A 9,011-nucleotide genomic window follows, 5' to 3' on the forward strand; every position below is an offset into this window, starting at 1 on the left:
CAAGTGAGAAGAAATAGCTCTTCTTATTATAAAGCAGTTTTCAAGCTGTGGTTTCCATAACCTTTCTGCTCTGGTTTTCTCAGTCTTTTTCCCATTCACTCATGTTCCCTCATAAACTTGACAGTTACGGATATAAAAGACTAAAAGGCACTAAGGAGAATATATGTCATTTTTCCCTGTGTATTAAATGGAGCCAGCATAACAGAGATATAGGAATTAGCCAGGTTGACATGAAAGCATTCACCTACCACTCCAAACCAGGCTCAACATATCTGCAGGCATGTGACTTGCTCAGCTCCTGGCCACCTCGCAGGAAGAACTGAAAGAAATCTCCCCACATGGACAGTCCTGTCCTAGTCAGTGAAAGATGTCCAACTCTCCCTGCCTCCAGGTTATATGAAATACTGTGATTTGTGAAGATGGTCCCACAGAGAAGCAGCTAACTTTAGGCACTCAGTTTTTCAAAGAGATCTCAAAGGCATCTATGTCACTTGGTAAGTTTTTGAACACTCTTTACATTATTAGAATGTAAATAAATTAGATTTGATCTGTCTTACTTTGAGGCTAGCAGAAACTAAGACAGCTAACATCAATATACTCTCTTGACTGAGGTGCCCTCATTCACCCAAATTCAGTTCTGCTTTATCAGGAATGCTGGTAACTAAGCTGCTCATCTGCAGGAGCACCTCCACTTGCCAAGACACCAGAGAAAGTGAAACGGATGACAGCCTCACCCAGCATGCCAGGTCAGGATTTCTTAAACCCTAGCTTCCCCAGACTGATTAAGTGTAATCTTACAGGGAAAGAAAAGAATCCAGCTTTGTTGCTGACTGTTCATTAATAAAATACTGTACTTCAAATTCATGCTTCAGCTTACTCCACACATGAGTCTGCCATTCATATCAATAGACAAACCATGGCTGCACTAATGCAGGGCACTCAACCATATTGAACAGTTGTTCCAGGAGGAAACTAACACACCTCTGGAAGAAATCATCACAAATCAAAACTGGGGCACCATCTCCTGTGCTGAAGTAAAGTTATATTTGTTCAGGGGCTGGAACCATGTGATCCTCTACAACCTCTTTTTGGGGGTGGGGGGGCATCTGACATAAAATCTAACAAGTCCAGAGACTGGACTTCAGCATGTCTAAGAGAACCTAAACCTGTGAAAGAAGTAGATATTGCAGGCAGTGTAACACAGGGAAGAAAAACAATTTTCAGCTACATCTTGTCTCTGAGCTTTTTCCATGCTATCAAGTCTTTAGGGCAGAGACTCCTATTTACTGTACAAATAATAAAATGATACAAGTTAAAGCACAATATTTATTCTTATTCTATCTTCTGACTCTGACATGAAAAAAAGCTGGTCAGCATCTTCTGTGACATCTGCCTGCAACTCCATCATTCAGCACTCTACAGCGATAAAATGTAACATCAAAGACATACTTCTGCAATTTTGTTACCATAAAAAATGTCTATACGAACTTGATGTGCTTCCACAAACGCAAATTTTAGATCTTGAGAGCTAGTCAAAGGTTGAAGTTACATCACAGTATAACAAAAGAGAAAGAATGTAAAGACTTAAGCCCAATACCACTCTTAGAGAAAGAAATGGAAACAAGAGCATATGGAAAGAGCATGGCCTGATTTTCCACAGAAGCAGTGGAAAACAACATACTTTCGAGAATTCAGGAGCTGCTGTAAAGTTTGGAAAAGACAAACTGATAACAAAGTGCTGTCCTTTCAAAACCTGGATTTAAACCAGAACAATAATGTCAATGAAAGACTGCAGATGGCAGGCAGATAATTCCACAGCCAGAAGAAAGACAACCCTCGTGCCCCCATCCCTAAATCCTCTCAAAAGACTTCAGCCAGACATGGTCTAATCACAAAAGTGGTCAGAGAGAAAATTAAGGAAAATTACTCATATGTAAGCTTTACAAAATACTAATTAATTGATTTAAGCAGTGGGCATGCCTTGCAGATATTAGTGCAATTATTTGATATGGTGAAAAGATCATATCCTGCCCAAGACTCTGAACCAACTGCAGTTTCTGCAACTGTTGCACAAGCAGACACCAAACTCTTAATAAAAGTAAAACATACATAAAATGATTCACTGTGATAACTGTTAAAAAGCTATTTAAATATTGCACTTTTATATAATTACCATGCATTCATGGTGCTTTTTTATTTTATAAAGCTGGCACTTTTCCTCAGTGACTGACCTATCTGAGACAATTTAGGGAATTCTAACTCAGAAGTGTATTGCCTTAATAAAAATAGACTGGCAACAGGTCTTGCTAAGATGTCACATTGCAGATGCTGTTAAAACAACAGAAGATATTCCTGACTGACTTAAAGCAATCTGCATCTCACACTGGAAGAGGAAATTAGCTCACTGCAATGTAGACACAATGAAGATACACACCCTTAAGGAATTAATTTTCGTCAAATCCAAATGCATTTTCTATAATGCAAATGAAAATGTTTTTGTCCAACAGCACGCCAGCACATGCACACAGAACCTTCATCTTCAGTGGCTCACTTCACAAAAATGGATGGTGTTTAGGTGGGGAAGGTGGCAAGTCATGAGAGAGAAAGGGAAAGTAAGGGATACACTGTTTCAAGAAGCTTGTTTAAAACCAGGATTTGAAGGAAGTAAAACTCATGATTTGAAGAGTGCTCCAAATATGTTTTTGTTCACAACATAAGATTAAAAAAGCTTAGGCTTTTTTGGCATAGGGGCAGATAAATTTTTTTCAGGATTAGGGCAAACCCACTAGGGTGCCCATGTTCAGCACATCACACCCCAGCTACCCCATAGCCCCAGTACACTCCATCTGGTTGGCATCTACATCAAATGCTTCCATCTACCAATTCCCACAGATGTGCCCAAATCCCATTCCCAATCACAGCCAGCTTCCCCCATGGCCATGGCTCGGATGAGATGCAGCTAGGATTTGGAGGACCAGCAGCAGGTCTGAGGAGCAGGAAGGAGAGAGCCACAGAGGAGCAGACAGGAAGACATGAGTGCTGGCACTAAGAGAAAGTCTTCCTGTAGATTCTAAGGACCCTGAATTTCATGTCACACATGGCAGGATCACTGACAAAGGTTCAAAAGTAAAACAGTGGAAGAACAAGCCAGCAATCTACAGTCCTCCACCATATCATGAGCTAGCTGTGCACTTGATATTCCATCAGAAGTGCATCACTGAGGCTATCGAGACAACCCTGCGCAACTGGATAATGCAAGAATTCAAGCTGATGTAATGTATTGGTTACCCACCCAGTGTGGCTTCATTTACCACAGCAGGACTATTTTCAGAAGACATCTTCCTCTTCCAATATACCTGATTAACTATTAGTAGTAATGTGCTACATTTCTTTTAACCTCAAAGTCCTGTGTAGCCCTAATGCTTCATTCATTCATCACGCACCTCTCAAAAATGTTTTCTAAATTGACATTTATTCATTTAATTACTGTTTTTTGATAACACTCTTGATCCTAGTACCAAACAGTATCCTTCCCTGTTTCAAGACGTGCACATCTGCAACTGGATCTCAAGGGGTTTCCGGAAAACAAGAAAAACACTTGTTTGGCCAAGCTAGCACCACTTCTGATACAGAGTATCACTGTGTCATGTCATCAAAACCTGTCAAAGGAAGCAGGATATGGAGAACATCCCAACACAGATGCGTTTCAAAGCAACACAACAAACAGGCCTGGAATTCACACATTTATTCCACCTCTTCCTCATTTTTAAACACCTGCATTCACAAGTCCACCTTCTGAAGGGCAGCATGAGATAAACCAGAGGCAAGAAGAGTAGAAAAAGTTTAGAAAGAGACCAGATGGTAAAATTAATTTAAGAACCTAAAAGTGCTTTAGAAACGGTCACTGTTATGCCAGCCATCCAAACTGATAAGTATTGTTAGACCTGTTATACAGATTTAGTGAGTAAGGGGCAGCAAAGTCTTTTTCTTACATCACAAAATGACTCACTGGCAAAGTCAAGCAGAGGTGAAGTTGAAGACAGATGAAGAAATGCAGCTTGAGGCTCAATGGCTCATTACCACACCCTACAAGCACCTGATTTATTAAGATATCATTCATCTAATCTAGTCAAAGAACATCATACATTTGATAATCTGAACTCCAGAACATGCCACCTGTGACAAGGTCAGGATGCTAAGCCTGGCACTGCAACTATATTATAGCAGCCAACACTGGAGTCCCATTAGTCCAAACAATTTCTGTTCCCCCAAAAAAAGAAAACAGCTCTGCAAAAAGCTTGAAGAAAGCACCTGGATGATTAGGAGTTGATCACTTTATTTTTACCCATAATTTACTGGTCATTTCATTTCTAGTGTTCAAAGCCAGTCTCCTACATGAGGTTGATAGCACTGTCTGGGTAAATACTAAGGAGTGGGGAAAAGTGAAAAATTTCCTGAGTACCATCACAAAGCCCCTTCTGACTTTTATTACAGTTTATTTTCAAACAAAAAAACAGGGAGATAAGCCATTACAGAATTCCTATTCCCTAGTGCAGACTAACAGGTCCTCACTGACAAACAGGCACACATAACATACCAGGTATCTAAATACTTTATATAGCCAACCAGCTCTAGTTTTGCTACATGCAGTGTATTCAACTAGTGTTTTCTGCTAAGAAATTGTTATGAAGTTCTGAAGGAGTGTCATTACACCATGTCTTGGGGTCTGCAATGCAATTGAAGATCCTATATGTAATCACAGATCTCCAGAAACACTGTTTTCCAAGTATCTAGAGAGTGAAGATTACACAATACTTGGAACTTGAGCCTGCCAAAATAAGTTGTTATAAAACCAGCTGCCCAGCCAGACATAACACGTTGAAAGCAAGTAAATAACATTCTCCTCATAATAAACCTCAGTCCTACTAGAGGATCTGGTCCATGCCTAACCAATGCTGCATAAGAATTCAGGCACGGTTACGTTTTTCCATCTTTGAATAGAGACAGATTTACTAATATTCCAAATACATTGCTCCTTTAACATTGCTAGGACATTCTAAGTTCATTTAAACAACTGTTCCACCTACCAGCAGGACACTTTCTACCCCTCTCAGTGTTTTCCCTGTGAACAAAAGGTATCCAGTGGCAGACAACATGTCCTTTTGGTCGTGTGCATTGCAGAAATACCAACCAGGAACCCAAAGAATCGCTTCCCACATAATTACAAAAATATGAAGATACTAAATTATGACTGAAAAAAAACCCCAAAACAAAAAACAGAGTGTTGTCTACAGATTATGCTGTAATGCACACAACACCCCAGGGCATGATAAACCCTTTATTAATGTTTGCAATAAAATGAACACTGCAGAACAATTACACGGCATAGCCATGGATTTTCACAATCAGAGAGCTCTACCAGCAGCCAGTGTGTACTCACAAGGCGTTGAGACCTCAGGGACGGCTGATGTTTGCAGTACACTAGTGGAAATATTTCCAGTGGAGTTTTCAGGTGATGTCAACAACAGGAAGGATGACTTCGAGCCAGATTTCCATTTCCCATTAGACTCGGCCTTAAAAGTTGGAACAAGTGCGTTAAGGATCCTCGTCTATACTCCCAAATTTGCAATTGAACCCCTACGTCGACACAGGTTTGCTGCACTTACGGGGCAGCCCGGAGGGTTCGTGTCTGCCCGACGGAGGAGGGGGGTCCCTCCTCGGACCTTGCTCCGGGCCCGAATAGGGGAACACTTTCCCTACTCGGGCGCTGGGCACTGGCTTCGCCGGGCCCGTCTCCCGCTCAGCCCCGCCACCCCCGCCATCACCTGTGCGTGCCCCGCCACCCGCGCCCCGCCCGCCCCGCCGCAGCCACCCGCAAGCCCGGCGGGCGGGCGGGCCGGCGCCCCGCTCACCTGCGCTCACCTGCGCTGCCCCGCAGCACACCCGACCCGCCGGGCGCGGCGGGCACGGACACGGACACGGCGCTGCCGCTTCCAGCGGCGCCTCCGCCGCCGCGCTGGGGCTGCCCCGGAGGTGGCGCCGCCGCCGTGCCCGCTGCGAGGGCGACACCGAGCGGCCACTGCGGGCGGGCAGCGCCCCCGCCGCCCGGGCCGCCTCCCGCCGGCGAGGGGCAGTGCCGGGACCCGCCCCCGCCCCCCGGCCGGGAACGCCGGGCTCTGGCCGGAGCCGGGCTCCACACGGGCCGGACGCGCTCCTGAACCGAAGCTCCTTTGCAACTTAATTACGGAAGCTCGTAATAGTTTGAGTAGGAGCAGAAAAACCCACGGAATCACGGAATCGGTCAGGTTGGAAGGGACCGCGGTGGGTCATCTGGTCCAACCTCCCTGCAGGATCGTCCTGTGCAGTCCATTGCACAGGACTGTGTCCAGATGGTTCTCAAATATCTCCAGTGAGGGAGACTCCATAACCTGTCTGGGCAGTCTGTTCAGTGCATGGTCACCTGGGTAGTAAAAGTTCTTCCTCATATTCAGGTGGAACTTCCTGTGCATGAATTTCTGCCTCTTGTCCTAGCAGTTGGGACCACTAACTAGCCTGGTTCATACTTCTTGGCACCCCCCCCGCCGTTAGATATTTATACACCTTAATGAGATTCCCTCTCAGTCATCTCTTCTCGAGGCTGAACAGGCCCAACTCGCTCAGCCTTTCCTCATAAGACAGATGTTCCATTCCCCAATCACCCTCATTGCCCCCCACTGGACTGGCTCCAGGAGCTCTGTGTCTCTCTTTTACTGAGGTGCACAGACTTGGACACAGTAAAATTTTCCCAATTTCAGGGAGGCCAGATGCCTTTGCCTCCAGCAGGGAGCCAGCCAGCAGGCTTTGAAGTGCAGGCAGAAGGTCAGAGAGGGATGCCTTGAAAGCTGGTTCTACTCACTACCTCACCCAACCCTCCAGCTATCACAATGTCCCAAGGGACCTTCTGCTCATCCAAGTCATGTGTTTGGGCAATTACAGGCGAATGTCAGTAATTCATAAACTGGTAGGGGAGGTAAGTTAGATGGGACCATCCCTAGACACCAGTACAGGAGAAAGGAGTTTGTGTGAGTAGGCTGAGAAAAATGATAAAAGCAGGATTAGAAGGAGAAAACAGAGAGCAAGTGGCTCTTCATACCATCCTTGATCCCACAGGCACATCACTTTCAAAGGCCATTTCTCTGCCTCAAAGGCATTCTCAGAATGCCCTAAATGAACTGATGCCCTAAATGAACTAGACATTGAAGTATCACATGTTAGTGATGAATACATTCTTTTGAAGGTTTTTGCAGATAAATCTACTTATGCCTTTTTCACTAAATAATTAATATGGTAGTCACTGCTCTGTGGCAATAGTCACACCATAGGTTCACATAAAAACCCTTGGTGCTCTACAGGAGATTGGCTGACTGGATTTATTGTTCTGACGCTTCTCTGATCTCAGCAAAGCTTTGTCAAAACGACAACATTAGTCTGAAGTCTGGTGTCATTACTGAAATTAGAATGTAGTTACTAAAACACATAAAAATACACTGTGATTCCTCACACTACAATTTCATTTGCTCGTTTCCATATTCAGGATAGGCTGACTTCATGTGAATTTTCTTCTACTGGAAACTGTAAAATTTTGATGTAGGAATGGAGGTATTTGTGTGAGTAACAATTAAGCTCATGTTAAATAAGTTCCATATATGTAAAAGTTTGCAGGACTATTTTGGCTATGTTTGATCATTACGACTGAGAAACAAGATGTTAACACATTGCAGAAAAAGGCTTTCTTGGCACTGATCTGCCAGCCAGCAATCTATTTCATGGGAGTTTTCCCTCTTTAAAAGGAACAGAATGAGATGGTATCATGATCCTGTAAACTTGGATGCAGATAGTGTGGATGTCAGTGGGGCTATTCCCTGTGCTTAATTAACATTAACCTTTTTTAATCCAGACAGACAACTTTGTATTCTGGATGTTTTTTCCTGTTGGGAAGAGAAATTCAAGAGGGATTCCGTCAGTTGCATAAACCAGAAATTATGTCATGTCTATGAACTGCAGCTCCCCACAGACAAAGTTCAATCACATCTAATACTGTACATATCATATATTCAAGTACTCAACCCTTCATCTACCTGCCCTTACTACAAGTCTTGTGACTGAAGGCTGGGCGCTGTTTCATTATGTGCAACCAGCTTCAAAATCAAATGGCCTGACAAAAGAAAAAGAAGGAAAGAAAAAGGCCAGGTGCAGAGGGGACAGAAAACCACCTGGAGGCAAAGGGACAGAGGAGGCTTATGTAGATTCCATGATAGATTATATTATCAAGGGGTTGGTAGAAGTGCTTCAGCCTTACCCTAAAAACCTATCTGGCAATAGGCCTGGAGTCTATGTGGCTTTGAACCTGAAGCTGTCATCAGGCAGGTCACTGACATCAGCTGTGGGAAGGTTGTGGGAAGAGCTGCATTTTAACTAGTCCTCATTTTTGAGTTTCCACACCCTGATTTAGTATTTCAATACCTCCAAATTATTCTCTGTCTTGCTGGTGATGTTTCATAGCTCTTTGTATAAAAGAAACCTAATACAGACAGTCAGATTTCTGGGCAAGACCCACTTCCCATAGCTGACCTTGAAACCCAACAGCCCTTTTTGCACATATGTGCTCCTATGGTGTGTGAGATAGGTGGCCCTTCATTACAGACCTGGAAACTCTCCTCCTTTTTTCATCAGAAGTTTTCAGCAGATTAATTCCTCCCAGGGCTGTCCCAAGACACAATGCTGAAAACATGACTGGTACAAAAAAAACCTGCTGCAAACCTAAGTCCTAATTCCTTGTAAAGGATTTAAATTTGACATGTTTCCCATAATCTTTTAGTACACTATTAATCTGTTCAAGCAAAACTTCGGAGTGGGTTGATAAGTTGAGAATAAAGACAAGTATTTGAATAAAATTGTGTATGGGTACATTTGTCATGATGTGGAATATAAGGGGGGGATTTCTCCCTCTCTAGACAAAATGTGTGCTTCCC

The 9,011-nt window shown here is 43.6% G+C and overlaps 1 protein-coding gene across 4 annotated transcripts in view; it reads right to left on the reverse strand.

Moving 5' to 3' along the window:
* Positions 1-9,011, reverse strand: part of ANKRD6 (ankyrin repeat domain 6) — a 97,655-nt gene that overhangs the window by 85,961 nt on the left and 2,683 nt on the right. For 2 of the 4 annotated variants that reach the window (XM_050316783.1, XM_050316780.1), the window contains exons 1-2: positions 5,913-6,013; positions 5,441-5,573 (exon numbers count right to left, since the gene is read on the reverse strand). The gene's annotated coding sequence lies outside the window, so the exon portion shown is untranslated. Of the gene's footprint in view, positions 1-5,440; positions 5,574-5,912; positions 6,037-9,011 lie in introns of those variants that run through there. The other 2 variants (XM_050316781.1, XM_050316782.1) reach the window with 2 other exon arrangements.

Source organism: Myiozetetes cayanensis, unplaced genomic scaffold (assembly GCF_022539395.1).
Source record: "Myiozetetes cayanensis isolate MyiCay16 unplaced genomic scaffold, myiCay2020 scf2-11, whole genome shotgun sequence".
Classification (NCBI taxonomy): domain Eukaryota; kingdom Metazoa; phylum Chordata; class Aves; order Passeriformes; family Tyrannidae; genus Myiozetetes; species Myiozetetes cayanensis.